Here is a 17,408-nt window from a genome sequence, read left to right on the forward strand (position 1 = left end):
ATCGATTCATCATTTGTCTTTGTCAGTCTTAGTATCAAGTCAACCTTCATCAAATCAGCCTTATCATCAATCCTTGTCAATTTCAGATCGATTAGTCATTGATCCTTTATCAATTGCCCTCTGTCAATTTGGTCCTTCTGTCAATCTTGATCAATTTGTCCTTGATCTTCATTAGTCAATCAATATCGGTTTCTTGTCATTATCAAACCTTTTTCACTTTGTCCCTTCGATTGCAATCTTTATTATTTATTGGCTTCAATTTTGTCATGACCTAATTTTTCCATTAGGGTTTAATGATTTATTCATTTGATCCTACTATCATTTCTTTTTATTTTGAGTGAATTTATTCATTTTTCCTAACTCCTTCATGTCACAATTAAATACTTTATTAAATTAGCTAATTAGTCTTTTGTGAATTTATTAATTAATGTCACCTAATTTCTCTAATTTTTCTCTCTTTCCTAATTTCTAATTTTTGAATTTGAAATTTCTACTAATTATTCCCACTATTTTTTCCTCCTAATTAGCTCCCCAATTTGTGCTCAATCATGTCATAAGTTATGAGGCTATTTTGTCTCTAACATTCCATTCAATCAAGGAGAAATTATTGCTCTCAATTTTGTCAAAAATCAAAGGGATATTTCTTCTCCTAATCATGCCATAATCAATTTGCACCAATTTTTCCTAATTTTTCATGTTATGAAAGAGCAATATATCATGAAACTTGTCGATCAACTTTTTCATAATCTTGTCACAAATCATGCCATTTTTTTATTTTGTTTCCCTTTTTGAATTTTCATCAATGGGTCTATAAATTGAGCACTCTTTTATTAGCCAAAACTAACCATTCTTTGAGTACCCTTGCACTATTGTTTTCATCTTGCAATCTTGCTTCCAATCACACTTTGCACTTGTAGGTGAAATCCACAAAATCCCTTTTGAAGGTGAAAGTATAACAATGGAGGCCAACAAAGGGAGACATTGGTGATGATTTTTCTTTTATTTGAATGTCTTGTCTTTTTTTCTTTCATTGAATGTATTAGGATCCTTTTCATTGCAATTTAGCTTTCATGGTTAGCTAATCTAATTGTTTTGATACTTTATTCTGATTTCCTAGCTACATTTCTTGGTGAACCTAACGTGAAAATGCTTAACCTATGAGCTTTTGAGTGTTCTTGTGTCATTTGCAAGAAAAAGGCCTTTTTGGACTAATCCAAAGCTTTTGTACCTATGGAGCTTCATTTTGTGTCTGTGTAGTGCCAAATTGTCCCTGTGTTGAGCCAAACTGTGCATGTGTTGAGACAAATTGTGTCTGTGTAGCTCTTATTTACGCCTGTGTAAATAAAACCAAAAAAAATATCAAAGGTTACATGATTAAATTAGGACTTTAAATTATTCACAATGGCTTAAAATGAATCCACATAGTCCTAATTAGGCCTTGGTAGATGAACAACAATCTACACATTTACGTTTTCATGCAACTGGTAAAAAAGGACACAAACACTCTAATTTTGGGTTTTAAAATGAACACAAACACTGCAAATTGATTCAACTTAATTGCAATTAGTCTAATTATGGTTAGTTAGGCTTGGATTAACTCACATAGAATAATTAGGATAAATGAACAACAAATCTTCACATTAGTCTAATTAGGGTTCCTAGGTTACGAACTTCTACATTTCACTTGACAAGGTTGCAAAGTTTTTGTTTTCTCTATTTAGGGCTTGCAATCACTTTAATAATGGGGATTTAAATTGAAAATGTTCAAATTTGACATGCAGAAGTTATAGGCAATTTTGAGGTTAAATAGGTCAAAATTAGGGTTTTTCATGCAGAATAGGGGTTCACTTTTGTAAACTTTACCCTTTTTGATTAATTCTCTATTTTGCAGGTAAACTGCACTCTTGCACCAGTGTTAAGAGTTTATATTCATGTGTCATAATTTTTTGCACTTGTACTCCAACTTTATGCACTTGTATCAAGAGTTTCGCACCTATGTTAAGAGTTTTTGCACCTATGTCAAAAAAAATTGCGCCAATGCAAGGGCAAAGTTTGAGGTATAATCCTTCAGTTTAACATTCAAGAATGTCAAGTTTTTTTCATTTTATTTTCTTTGGATTTCTATATTACTAATCATTTATGCAACACCTTTACATTTGTTGGAGAAGACTAAGCACAAACTACTAATTCATTTGGTGCAGGACACGGTCACAGAATTACAACCGAAACCGAATGTTTGTGATTTTTTATATTAGTTCACACTTCAATTTCCTAAATGATAAGGAACACTATGTTTTCTATATCTTATTTAATTTTGTGTGTGTGTTTTTACCTTTAGAGGGCCTACCTCTCGATCTATCTGGCACTTTGCACATGCATTGGTGAGAGGGAATGACTCAAGTGGAAACAAGAAAAATCCAAGCTCTTCTAAACCACTATAAACAAATGTGTTTGTGATGAAATTTGTGAGCAACAAGTGTTACACACTACCATAATGACGTTATGTATTCCTTAGTGCCTGCATGGCACGTAAAAACCTATAGAGCATAACCTCTACAGGGTGGGAGGCCTCCTTTAACAAAGTAGAAATTTTTGTCGATTATGGCCACTTGAATAGATGCCTTGACTAAAACCCCTTCTATTTAGATTTATCAAAAACCTTCTACTTGTTGACTTAGGTGTTGTGATATGTGCATGCCAAAGAAACCCCTCATGTTCCCTTCAATTACAGATAGTAAATTTATTGGGAAGTGATGACTCAAGGGATTCAAAGCTTCGTATGCCTGAGAAGTGACTGTTGTGGAGGGGACCCAATGCTACCAAGCTTCTAACTATATGGTTGAATGAGGTATTCTAGGTAAAGGGATTCAAAAAGTATTGTCCTGGCCAACCTTAGGATTTGTTGTTGAATACGCATGAGTGTCTTCTTTCAAAGTCAAACAAACATCTTGTCTTCGTGCTTGTTAAAAGTGGATCATAAACAAAGGACATAGTCAACCTCACAAACATTGGCAAAAACAAATTTTCAAAAGTAGTCATAATCAACTTTCGTTCTCAAGCCCTAACAATTGTCCAAACAAGTTTCAAACAAATTCAAAAAAATTTTAAAGTATCCATCCAACATTTGCAAAGATTTCATAAATATGGCTTGTCAAAATATTATATATCCTTGTTTCAAAATTCATGTCACTTAGGGTTAGCTTTTGCATAGTTCAAACTTAGGTCTTGAGGTATACATTCCCTTTCATTCGTATTAGGTTCATTGCATTGTCATTATCCCCACTTGCACTTAGGTTTAGAATCATTTTCCTAAGTCCTCATTGCATTATCATTATCCCAAAGTTAGGTCTTGGATTAGGTTGCATTTTGCATTTCCCAAAGTCATTGGTTCTTAGATATCCATATCACATTGGTTTTATCATTGCATAGTCCAAAACCTAGGTCTCTTCTTAGGTTGACATTATCATACATTTGCATTCATATCATTGGTTCATATCATTTTGTCATATCATATCATATCCTTAGATCATATTGTATATGGTGAAAATGGATAACAATAATAATGATATTGAAAAGCTAAATGAATTCAACCACAAAACCCTAGCCTAACAACAACAAAGATCCACCATAACATATAAAGATTACCTAAGACAATGCAAATCAAATGAAATCACAAAGATTATACCATCACATGTCCAATAGGGTTTGGATCTCCATTCTTCCTATCTCCATTGATCTTGTTTGATGTATTTGCTCTCAGATTTTATGTGCACAAGAGCTCAACAAAGAATGGAATGTGGTTGCAAGTAGGATCGTAGTGTAGTCAAGTCATTAAGATCAATGATTGGGGTTGATAATGAAGGAAGCATCTCCTTATATAGAAGACACTATATGAAATGGAGGGCTAAGATTGAGAGGTGTAAAAGGAGGTCGGCTATGATTAGAGGGTAGGTTAAAGAAATAATAAAATAATGAAAGGGTAGGTAGTGTATGAATTAAGAGATGAATGACATGTGTCATGGGTAGAAAAGGTTAATGACTTAATTAAATAAATAAAGATTTATTTAATTAATAGAAGAAGTGGGATCAATTAAATAAATAAAATATTTATTTAATTTAGGAAAAGGATAATTTAAATAAATAAATGTATTTATTTAAATGAGAAATAAGGCTAGAAGAGGATAAATGAATTAATTAAATAAATAAAGATTTATTTAATTAATAGAAGAATTAAGCTTAGATAATTAAATAAATAAATTAGACTGGACAATTTTGGGTGTCTACATTTTACCCCTCTTTGAGACAATGCGGCTTGTCGCGTTGTTTCAAAGAAGATAATATGAACTGATACAGAGTTGCCCCAAGATGGGAATGATATGCCCCCTTGAGAGATTGGATGAAAAAATGTCTGAAAAAATCACAGACAATCTCTTGATAAGAAGGAAAGGCTAGAATGGACTAACCAGATAAAGTGACAGAGTCACGAGATAACGAAGACTGACTTGGGAAACGAGGGCTGGGTAGTCTATAAGATAGACCACGGGGGAAAACATCCTCATTGTCATCCACACATCCACGAGAGAAGAGTGCAGAGCAAAAATAGAGCAGCAATAGTCAGCAGCGATGGCTTTGGTTCATAGATTCGACTGCATTTGCCGATTCCAGAGTCCAGCAGAGGCAAGAGAGCCGGTAAGTACCGCAAAACCTCCTTGTACTTTGTTGCATTTATTGTTGTCATTAATGCATGCTAGATAGGGCAATAAATGTGCTTAGAATAGGGTCCAAAAAATGTCAAAAACGTGTAGGCACATCTGTGTCAAAAATGTGCATTTATGTTCTAGAGCAAATTGGCAGTTCTGTGATGAACATATGCTATCGATTGGATAAGCTATTGAGAGGATACACTCAAGAAGGTCCTCTAGGGAAGACTAGGTAGGGCTAGGATAGACAATTGTGTGATAGAACATATGTTGCCAATTAGGAAACTACTCAAGAGGATACACTCAAGCAGAGGCCCTAGGATAGGATAAATCAAGGCACTTTGTGATGAACAATGAGTACCAAGACATAGTACTTTGTGATGAATAGTGAGTACTAAAATATGAGCAGCACTTTGTGATGAATATTGAGTGCAAATGAGAGCAGCACTTTGTGATAAATAGTGAGTGCCAAACACGTAGTACTTTGTGATGAACGGGGAGTACCACTAGGATAGAAGCAACACTTTGTGATGAACAGTGAGTGTCACTAGGACAGAGTACCATATGCACTTAGATAAAAAGTAGCATTTTGTGATGAACAGTGAATGCCACTATGACTGACATGATTGATTTGCTTGACTACAGGAGTATTTGCCTATGTTGGAGTCATGGGAGAGATTCCCATCAACTCAGAGGTTGCGACTTGAGCTGACAGCCGAGGATCGAGCTGCGATTGAGGTTATGGGTTTGTGATTCATTCTGTATGTGCCTAAGTTTTGGGCAAACATGGGATTGCTGACTGCATTGGTGGAGAGATGGCACTCTGAGACTTGTACATTTCATTTACCGATGGGGGAGATGACAGTCACCCTCGAGGATGTATACAGGATTGTGTGGATACCGATCGATGGGGAGCTGATTCCATACGATCTAGATGGAGATAGGGAGGCCCTGAGATGAGTGTTCCGGGACCCAGGACTGGAGATGAGGGCAGGACATGTGGCTTGGGACACCATGACTGCTACAGGATTAGCACTGCTAGTAGTGATAGGAGGAGCAATCAGTGGGTTCCTCTATATCAATTTTGTACCATTTTTTATGATGATGTAGACACCTGCGGGTGATTGTAGCCATATGTATTTTGACATCATTGTATCATGACACTTATGATTATATATAGGAGATGATTCATATTTGCAGCAGCTATATGCATGCGTACCTATGTGATGAGATGTTCTTATGTGATGCTTATGATATGGATGCAAATATGTATATGATGTAATGCAATATATTTTTTTGTTCTTTTATATTTTTAAATGTTATGCCAATGCAAATGTGAATGTATGAAATGCTTATATGATAATGCAAATGTAAATTGTGCTAACAGGTGTTGTGTGTAGGATGTGATGCAGTTGTGATATCTATATGTATGTATGAAATGCTTATATGTGGTAATGCAATTGCAACTACATGAAATGCAAATGTTTTTGGTGTGTCATTATACTTAGTCATGTGATAGTAGGCTACGCGGACTCGAAAAGGACGATGGAAGTCAATCAAGAAAGGGGGATGAAAGACAAAAGATATGAAAGTGAGAGAGCTTCTTGTGCGTTATCATCGTTGAGCATTATTATGGCAAGTAGGTTATAACAATCAAGGCATATGTTCGACCCAGAAAGTCATTGTACCTATTTGCATGGAGATAAGATAGTCACAAACAAGGAATGCCCCAATTCACACTAGACTCACAATGTCCTCATATCCTTGGACAAGTCATAGCATTACTAAGAGACAATCCACAAACAACAAATACAAATAGGTGACGATGCCCCATCCTCACCTTTCTAGTCAAATACATCATGGAGATAGAATCTCTAGTCAGAGACATCCTGGAAAAGCTAAAAGACATGTCACCAAAAGATAAAATCAAAAGAAAACCAAGACTCGACACCAACATCCATTGTAGTCCTCAAGTTTAGTGTATCTTGTCACTTGTATAAGTCTTATTTCATTGTGGTCACAATGTTTACTTTCACAAAAAGGATAGATAGCACTGAACCATATGTTGTCTGAGTCTGTTGAAAGATTTGATTTGGTGAAGCCCATTGTTGCTGCTGTGTCTCATCTGAAACTGACTGAATCCATGAAACTGATACTTTATTGCGGAGAAGACGGAACTTGATTGTGGATATGTGATGTAAATGTTGCTTTATTGTGAATTGTGTGCAGATAGCCTAAAGGAAGCTGGAAGAAACTGTACTCCTTGAAACATGTGATGTTCTTAGTTCCACACCCATCACTAGACATAGGATTTGCCTTAGCCATAGATAGGATTTGATTTATTATGGATGGAAAGGGAGGTTTATTATGAATGGCTAACCAATCTTGGGTAGATCAATAACAAGCCATGATGGGAATGGGTAAGTTTATTATGAACGAATAGGTTGTGAGTGTGTGCAAAGTGAAAGGATGAAAGTGAATCTTGAAGGAGGGAGGAGCAATGTCTCTACGCATGGCACTGGTGACCCAGTTTTCACAATGGTACTTGCCCAGCGCACCACCGAAGTGGTTTTCACCATTGGATGGAATTATTTCTCTTTATTTTTTTCGATTTTTCAATGTTTTTTTGTGTCACAAGGCGCCTGTTTGCCAGGTTTTCACCAAGTAACGATTTTGTTGTTTTATAATTTTTTTTGTATTTTTGAATTTTTTTAATTTTTTTTTGTATTTTTGAATTAGGATATTCCAAAGAGCTATGTGTAGAACCCGTGAAGGTGCATGCTGTTGATATGATCCTCCAAAGGTTCACCTTCTGTAGTTGAGAGCTGATATGCCCCAAATCCATATGTTGTTGTAATGATGTAAGGACCAAGCCAATTTGGTTCGAACTTGCCCTTCTTCTCTCTGTCTTGCTGATTTTTGGGGTTTTCTCTAACAACCAAGTCACCTACCTCAAATGTGCGAGGCTTCACCTTGTGATTGTAGCTGTGACTCATTCGTTGTTGGTAAGCCTTGAGATGATTAAAAGCAGTTTGCCTTCGTTCATCCAGTAGTTCAAGCTCTTGTAAGTGAGAGACCCTATGGTCTTCATCACCGATGATGTTTTGCAAAGAGACCCATAAAGAGGGTAGCTCGACCTCAATAGGCAAGATGGTTTCTGCGCCATAGACAAGTGAATAAGGTGTAGCTCCTGTAGGTGTGCATACACTTGTGCGGTAGGCCCAAAGTGCAGGATTAAGTTGGATATGCCAATTATGGCCAGCGTCGTCGACTGTCTTTTTGAGGATTTTAAGGATTGTCTTATTAGATGCCTCAGCTTGGCCATTACCTTGGGGGTAATATGATGTGGAGAAATGATGAGAAATATGGAAGTGGTCACAAAGTATACGAACATCCTGATTTTTGAAGGGACACCCGTTATCAATGATAATGGAAACAGGAATACTGTATCGGCAAATGATATAGTTGAGGATGAACGTAGCAATCTGTTTTCTAGTGACTTGTGTGAGAGGCACGGCTTCAATCCATTTTGTGAAATACTCTATGGCAGTGATAATGAATTTATGACCATTGGATGAAGGAGGGTGAATCTTGCCTATGAGATCGAGTCCCCACTGACAAAAGGGCCAAGGAGACACAATTAGTTGAAATTTCTGTGCTGGCGCATGTATGAGGTCTCCATGAATTTGACATTGCTTACATTTCTTGACAAACTGATATGAGTCCTTTACCATATTGGGCCAGTAATATCCAGTCCTGATAAGTTTCTTTGCTAAGGTAGGACCACTAGCATGTGGACCACATATCCCTTTATGTACTTCACGTAACGCAATCTGAGCTTCATCGCTTTCTAAACATCTAAGAAGAGTGCCATCTAGACCTCGCCGGTATAGGATATCAACTAAAATGACATATTGAGAGGATTGGCGAATGAAAGTGCGACGTTGGTTATTTGATATATCAAGAGGTAAGATATGGTCACGAAGATATGTGAAAATGGAACCATATAACTGGGACTCGGGACCGACAACACATATCATCTTAGTAGAAATGATCTCATATGAAGCAACCAAAAGGTTATCCACCAAGAAGTCATAGCGGGTCTCATTTGGAGGTAGATCGATCAGTGAAGCAATTGTAGCCATGGCATCTACGACGCGATTCTGCTCTCTTGGTATCTGCTCAAAATCTATCTTTGTGAAGTGTTGTTTCAGGTCATCCACCATTTGTTTGTAAGGCATTAATTTTTCATCTTTTTTTTGGTAATCATCAGTTGCTTGACGGATTATAAGTTGAGAATCCCCAAAAACATGAAGTTCCTGGATCTTCCACTGAACTGCAATCCGTAATCCAATTGTTAATGCCTCATATTCCACTATATTGTTGGTGCAAGGAAATGATAAGCGGTATGACTTTGGTATAGAATCCCCTTGAGGATTTATAAAGAGGATGCTAGCTCCTGCCCCATGCTATGTGTATGAGCCATCAAAGTACAATTACCATGGCTTTGCATGTGACATTGTTAAAATGGATTCATCTGGAAATTCCAAACTTAGAGGAACATCATCTATCATGGGGGCATTTGCTAATTAATCTTCAATGGCTTGTCCTTTTATTGCTTTTCTATCCACATACTCAATGTCAAATTCGCTCAGGATCATTACCCATTTGGCCAGTCGCCTAGTAAGGGTTGCTTTATTGAGAAGGTATTTCAATGGATCGATTCTTGCAACCAACTTAGTCTTATGAGTGAGCATGTAATGTCATAATTTCTGTGAGGCAAAGACCATAGCGAGATATGCATGCTCAATTGGTGTGTATTTTAGCTCATATCCCACCAATGTGCGACTGATATAGTATACTACTTTTTCCTTGCCCTCAGCAATTTGTTGTGCTAAGAGTGCCCCCAGTGCTGTTGGAGTAGTTGATATGTATAGTAACAGAGGCTGATCTGGGACTGGTGGCATCAAAACTGGTGGATTCAAAAGATAATCTTTGAGTGTCTAGAAAGCCTATTGACAGTTATCATCCCATTTGAATTTGATGTTTTTATGTAGCAAGTGCTGAAAAGGATTACACTTATCTGCAATTTGCGCTATGAATCTTCATATGGACTGGAGTCTACCTTGTAAGGACCGAAGTTGACTAATATTTCTTGGTGGTTGCATCTCCAAGATGGCCTTGACTTTTGCTGGATCAGCTTCGATTCCTCTTTTGGATACAATGAATCCTAGGAGCTTCCCAGAGGTTACTCCAAAAACACATTTCTTGGGGTTTAATCTTACTTTGTATTTTTCCAACCGATCAAAGACAACTGAAAGTATGTCCAAATGTGTATTTCTATCTATTGATTTACCCAAGAGGTCGTTGACATAATCTTCCATGGTTACGTGCATGAGATCATGAAAGATAGTAGTCATGGCTCTTTGATATGTAGCACCTGCATTTTTTAGCCCGAAGGGCATGACATTCCAGCAGAAAGTTCCCCAAGGACAAGTGAATGATGTTTTGTGTTGATCCTCAGGTGCGATCCTTATTTGATTATAACCAGAGAATCCATCCATCAATGATAACATTTCATGACCTGTTGTGAGATCAACAATCAAGTCAATATTGGGTAATGGGAAGTCATCCTTTGGACAAGCTTTGTTGATGTCTCTAAAATCTGTACATATTATGATGCTACAATCTGGTTTACTGACAGGCACTAAGTTGGAGATCCATTAAGGATAATCAATTGGGTGTATGAATCTGACATCCAATAATTTCTCAAGTTCTACTTTGACTAGTAATGCCACTTGTGGATGCCTCTTTCTTAATTTTTGTTTCACTAGTTTTGCCCCCGGTTTAACTGTCAAATGATGCATTACCAAATCTGGATCCAATCCAGGCATATTAGTGTATGACCATGCAAAGTTGATTTGTCGATCTTTGAAGAAACTGATGAATTTTGACCTTTCTAACTTTGTCAATGATTGAGCCAGGAATATGTTGTGTGGAACCTCCTCTGTACCAATGTTTGTTTTGATAGTCTCCTCTACCAACATGGATGACTTTTCCTCATATGATGCTGGGAGAATGTCGAGCCTTCCATCTTCGGATGCCTCAGAGAGGTTTTCACCCTCAGATACGTCCTTTCTTTTTACTTTTTTGGAGTCAGACAATGCCAAAGTGTGGTTTTCACCATAAGACCCTTGGTTTGTTCTTATTTTCACATTTTTGCAACTGGAAGGTCCGACACCCTCACCAAAATATGCCACGTTGTTGAGTTCTATAGTGTATCCCACTTTATGGTCCCCAGGGGAGAGATCATCTCATATGCCAAGATAGTTAATAAAAGCTTCATCATTTTGGAATGTGTCAAACTGTACAGGTCCTTCATGATCCCAGTCAATGAGTTGGTGGTGAATAAGGGGAAGGCCTTTAATGTCTTTGAAGTTAGCGGGGCTAAGAGTGAAGATGCAGTTATATTTGAGTATGTCCAGGTAATTATTGAGGTCATCGATGGCACTCTCCTCATCAGTCTCGATCATGAACGAATCCAAATTATCATCACTAGTAGTGCATTCTAGGATAGGCGTTCTCATCCTATGTGATTTCAACCTGGGACCTTGAGACAAGGACTGTGTGGAATCCTCATGGGTTGTTGCTTGACCAACTTTGAACTTTTTGTAAAATTCCTCTTCTTCTGTGGGTTCATCTGGCTCTTTGAATGTTTTGGTGAGCTCATAGTCACTGGAGGATTTGTCTGAACCCCATTCCCCTTCGTTGGAGTCTGTGGAATAGCGATCCTCTTGTTGAATTTTGGCAGCTTTGATTTGTAAGACTTCTTTTGTCCTTTGAGTGTGGACCTTGGAAGTCAAGAAACCAATTCCCTTCGAGCATTCCTTTTTGAAAGTCAATTCAGGTTGTAAAGGTTCAATGATGCCTTCCTTTCATAACCCAAGAGGGCTTTTTCCATCATACCCGAATTTTTGTAGAATCTTGAAGCCTTTGCCATATTTCTCACATGGTAGACTGATGTGATCTTGTGTATCATCTTCAATGTCTTTGTAAAGCATTTTTTATAAATCTTCCTCTTCCAGTTCGCCCCATCTTTGAAAGGTAGTAGGGTCCCATTTGAGTACCATGATGGATACTTGCTTGTTAGGATGTGGTCTTCCATATTCTTTTGGTGAACTCATGACTTGTCATAAGTACATGGTCTGATTTAAAGTGTATTCCCCCATGCCCTTGTCTTGGAATTTGCCTTTAAGCTCACCTTGTTTTGATGTCGAAGGTTTTAATGACTCAGGACCAATGTATGCCAAAGAAGGAACAACTTCGCGATTACTGGGAATGATGGTCTCAGTTTTTGATCTCAAGTTATTGCAGTATATGAACAGATTAGGATCACCATTAACTATTACCTCCACTCCATTGTGAGTAAACTTAATGCATTAGTGATATGTAGATGGGATTGTCCTCATTTCATGAATCCAAGGACATCCTAGCAATATATTATAAGTGAGATCTAGATCCAGGACTTGACAAACCACATCCTTCATAACTGGCCCAACTCTGAGAGGTAAGGTGACTGTGCCCTTAGACGAACACTCTTCGTCATCATATGCCTTGATGGTGATTTGATTTGTAGAATTCACAGCCTTATTAGAATATCCCAATTATTTAATTGTGCTCAATGTACAAATGTTTATACCAGCTCCTCCATCTATCAAGACTCGTTTTATTCGATGTTTGTGTATGAAGGCCTCAATGTGTAATGGTGCATTATGTGGCTGACTTACGGAGGCATCATTGACTTCTATGAATGTAAGGGAGTGTGGAATGGAAAGGTATCCCACCATGGCTTGAAACTGGTCCACGTTCAGATCAGTAGGAACAACAGTGTCTCTCAAGATTTTATCAAGAATGGCTTTATGTGTCGGGGATATGTGTAAGAGTTCAAGGATGGAGATGAGCGCGGGTGTCTTCCCTAACTGTTCTACAAGGTCATACTCAGGTTTGGTTGATGAGGAAGCAGTGTTTTTGGTTGGAGCACCTTGCAAAGTGAATTTACCTCAACGGGTTGTAACATGACATTCAGAGGTTGGTTCGGAAGAAGATCCAATACCTTTTAGGACAATCTTTGGTCTACGGGTAGAATTCTCAGGGGTTTTGTCCTTGATGATAATGGTAGAGACATAATTGTCCATCGAGATGTGATTGATGGTTGAATCATAGTTATAAGATGCTCTGGTATAGTTGGTTTGGTCATCTGTGGCTTTAGCTTTTCCCTTGTCATGCTTTGGGAATGGTTCCTTAAACATCTCATGTTCTTGATTGGAGGAGTGTCCCTCAATCTCAATGTCACCTCTATCAATGAGATCTTGTATGATGTTCTTCAGTCGATGACAATTTCCTGTCTTATGACCCTTGCTCTTATGAAATTCACAATACTCATCATCGTTCCACCAATAAGGTTTAACCTTTGGTTCATATGGAGGAAAATCTGGAACTTTGATTACCTTGTTTGCCACTAGCTTTTTGAAAATTGACTCAAGTGGTTCTCCCAATGGGGTGTACTTCCTTCATGATCTAGAAGTTGTTTGAGTATTCACTTGATTGTTTGTAGAACTTGATCCCGAAAAGATGAATTTGGGTTGCACTGTGTTGGCATCAACAACACCATCATTGACTGTGTTCTTGTTTTTATTCCAAAATCTTGGCTTGTCTTTTCCTTTAAAGTCATCTTTGTTTTCCTTGAATATCTTAATAACTCCTTGTTCAATTAGGACCTTCTCTATTGCTAAGCCTTTTTCAATGACGTCCTTGAAGGTGGACAAACAAGCTTTCCTTAGATCATAGCCAATGTCTTTGTTAACATTCTGGGTGAACATCTCTACCATTTGTTTTTGTGGAATTTCACAAGAGCATCTGCTGGCTAGATTTCTCCATCTTTGTAAAAATGATGCAAAAGACTCTCCCTCTTTTTGCTTGGTGTTGCACAAAGTAGTGACTGATATGTCTATCTCTATGTTGTAGGAGAAATGTTGGATAAATGCCTCTGCTAAGTCAGCCCATGACTTAATACCAGATGGGAGTTGGGAGAGCCATTCCATAGCTTGATCACCTAGGCTTCATGGGAATAATCTCATCAAATATGTCTCTTTTGCTGCTACCTCAATGCAGGCTGTGAAAAATTGTCTTATGTGTGCCTTAGGATCCCCTTTTCCTCTATACTTATCAAACTTAGGCATCACAAAGTGTGTAGGAAATGGAGACATTGGAATGCTTTTGTCAAATGGATAGGGAGATATGTCTCTCATTGTGTATGTTGGCTTTGGTGTATTTATGTCCTCCATTTTCTTTTGTAAGTCCCTGATTTGTTGCTCCAAATTGCTCTTAGGTGGATATCGACTTCTTGGACCATACCCCATGCTTGAGGCACCAATTGGAGGAGGAGCATGTTGCATATATGGATGACATTGATCATAAACATGTTCATATGGAGGAGGTCTATAGTGATGTTGCATATATGGATCACTGGGTATAGATTCATGTTGAGGAACACAATATCTATTCTGTCCATGTATACCATACTCTATAGGCATGTCATGTTCTAATGTGTTGCCCCCAAATTTGACATGGGGTTTCCTTGTGTCCAAATTTTGAGCATGCCTTTGAATATCCAATTGCTTTGGTGGTTGATCCTTAGCATTGATATGTGATTGAGCATATCTTTCTGCGTAAGACTTCCATAATGGTCTATGAAGGTGAGTATCATATGCTTGACCATGTGTATGTGGGACCTCTGGTTTTTGAAACAAAGATGATGGTGATTTAGGCACCATATGTGGTCCTCTATTACCTCCACTATTAGGTCTCCTTTGATCCATGTTGGAGTGAGGTTGTTGCAAAGGTCGATTTTTCATTATTTGACACGTCAAAATCATGAGGTATCTTGGCTCCACTTTGTGCCATCATTTGTAAGAAATATTGTCTATCCCTCCTCATTATTTCCTCAACCAATCGATTGAAATGGGGATTCATAATGGATTCTTCCACATCTACTGAATGTACTAAAAAGCTGTCCATATCATCATTGTGTGTATCATTGTTGTTTGTAGTGTCCATGTTCTCAACATTTGGAATGTTTCTATAGGCATCCATGTCAGGTAATGTGTTATGATCAGTATTGAAAAAGACATCATTGTCATACTCATAGACACTCATGTTTACGTACTCTTGAGCCTCTTTAGTTTCTCTCCTAGATTTTTGAAGGCAGGTTTCAACCATGAACTAGGTACTGACCGAGATGTGTGAGACTAGATGAAAAATGGAAAAAGTATGGAAGACCAAGAGTTGGATTGAATGTAAATGAATCTGAAGTGTACTTGCAATGTCCAAAGTGTAAGACCAAGTATGTATGTAGTAGAGTAGGTGTGACTTCCAAAGAGAGGATAGTTTCTCTTGATGAGGTAAGTTTACCTTGACTCTAAGTAAGACCAAATGAGACCCAAAGGTGAGAGACCTTGATGAGGGACCACCTAGCAAAATGTTGTTGTATGTAGTGTGTTGACAAAGTATAGTGAGGACAAGCAAGTGACCTTTTGACTCAAGTTTAGACAAATGTGACTGTAACGTGAGATGTGAAGCAATGATAGACTGTGTGAGACCCAAAGACAGGTTGAATGCTAAATGAAACCTGGAGAAATGACCTAGGAAGCTCAAGAATTCTGAAACTGACTGTGTTTGTTTGCTGGATTGTAATAGTTTTTTTTTTTTTTTCAATTCTGATCGTAGACGCGCTTGTATACTTCACAGACGCTATTTCCTGACACAGACGTGGTTCTGTTTAACATAGATGCGATGTTCTGACATAGACGTGGTTCTGTTTAACACAGACACGCTTATGAGATTTTTGCAAAGTGTACTATTGATTCTGGAAACAAAAATGCGGTTATACAACACAGATGCTATTATGTCAGACACAGACGCGTTTATGCAAAATTTGTGCAATTTTTTTCCAATCTGTGAAGTCATTTTGTTGTGACCAAATTTGACTGTTTGACTATTTTTCGTGATAAAAGGACACAGTGTTGATGAAGACCCAATGTTTGCAAGTGTCTAGACTCAAAATGACTCCAAGAAAAGTGTGTTGTTTGATGTAAAAATGTTTTGCATACACTTGAAGACACAAAAGACACAATATTTTGTTGTTTGGTCTTGAATGTTTAAAATAAGTCAAGCACAATTCTTATGGCTGCCCAAGACAATAGTTGTTGATCCCACATGGGGTTTTAGCCCTGAGGCTAAGCTATTCAGAGCGGATACTTAGATGCTTGACCTCACTGGCTCCACCCTCAGCACTCACTTCTCAGGTTAGCCAAGCATCAGTCCCCACAAAAACTCCCCGTGGCGAACTTTGTATCTCTACTAAGAACCGTATGTGTATGGGCCGCTACCAGAGGTCCGACCTCCTGCCTCAACAACTAGAAGGATTTGGGCTTCTAAAACAAAAAGGTGCTAGTAAGGGCATCCGCTCATGTGGCCATACATGCGGCACTTTCAGCTCTATAAATACAGAAGGCTCCCAACCGGTAGGGGTTATGCCCTACAACTGATCAAATAAATTTGATCAAACGGGTTTATGGGGAGACATAGTGTCCGTATGAACTAATCAGCACACGTTATTCATAGTTTTCACCATGAATACATTTATTTATAGTGGTTCGGAAGAGGTGGGTTTTCCTCACTACCACTTGGGTCATTCTCTTCTCACTAGTAGTCCTAATGACCACACGGGAAGATAGGCCCTCTAAAGATTAAACAAAAAGAGCCTATTGCTCAAGACACAAAAGACAATGATTCAATTTTAGTGCACCAATTGAAGTGTTTTCTAGTCTATGAAAACAAGGCACACAATAAAAATCCAAAAACCCTTGCCAAGGACCTACAACAAAGAGTTGTTAGTAGTTTGGATTGTTTCAAATAATCACCCCTTCCTACAAGCACACAAGTTAGGTAAATTTTGAACCCAAAAGACTTTGTGAAAATAGGGGCCTTCAACAAAATGATTTTGCTTTCAAGACAAGCTGCACCAATTTCGTTAGCTAGATCTGAAAATGTTAGCTCGAAATAAACCAGATCTAAAACCCTAAATGCAAAACCCAAAATCAAATCAATAAACCAAAAAAAAAATTTGAAACCGAGGCACATAGACATGGTTACCTTAGACACAGATGTGCCTTTGTGATGCAGACACAGTTCTGTGAGACACAGACGCGGCTCCCAAACTCAGACGCAACTTCTGAACATAGATGTGTCCAAAAAAACCGCAAACGCGACTGAGGAACACAAACGCGATTTCTAGAACCAGCAAAATAAAATACTATCGATAACACAGATGAGATTCTGGATGTCGCAGATGCACCAGAAAATAAAAAAATGTGATCTGAAAGTACGCAGACGCGAGAATATCAAAATGTTGTCGAAAACGTCAGATCTGCAACTTCAAAACAAAAAATCTGCAACAAAGATGTTAAATGCAAAAGGGACAAGAGTCCCACCGGGCGTGCCAAAATGTATATGGTGAAAATGGATAACAATAATAACGATATTGAAAAGCTAAATGAATTCAAACACAAAACCCTAGCCTAACAACAACAAAGATCCACCTTAACATATGAAGATTACCTAAGACAATGCAAATCAAATGAAATCACA

Source organism: Cryptomeria japonica, chromosome 11 (genome assembly GCF_030272615.1).
Source record: "Cryptomeria japonica chromosome 11, Sugi_1.0, whole genome shotgun sequence".
NCBI lineage: Eukaryota > Viridiplantae > Streptophyta > Pinopsida > Cupressales > Cupressaceae > Cryptomeria > Cryptomeria japonica.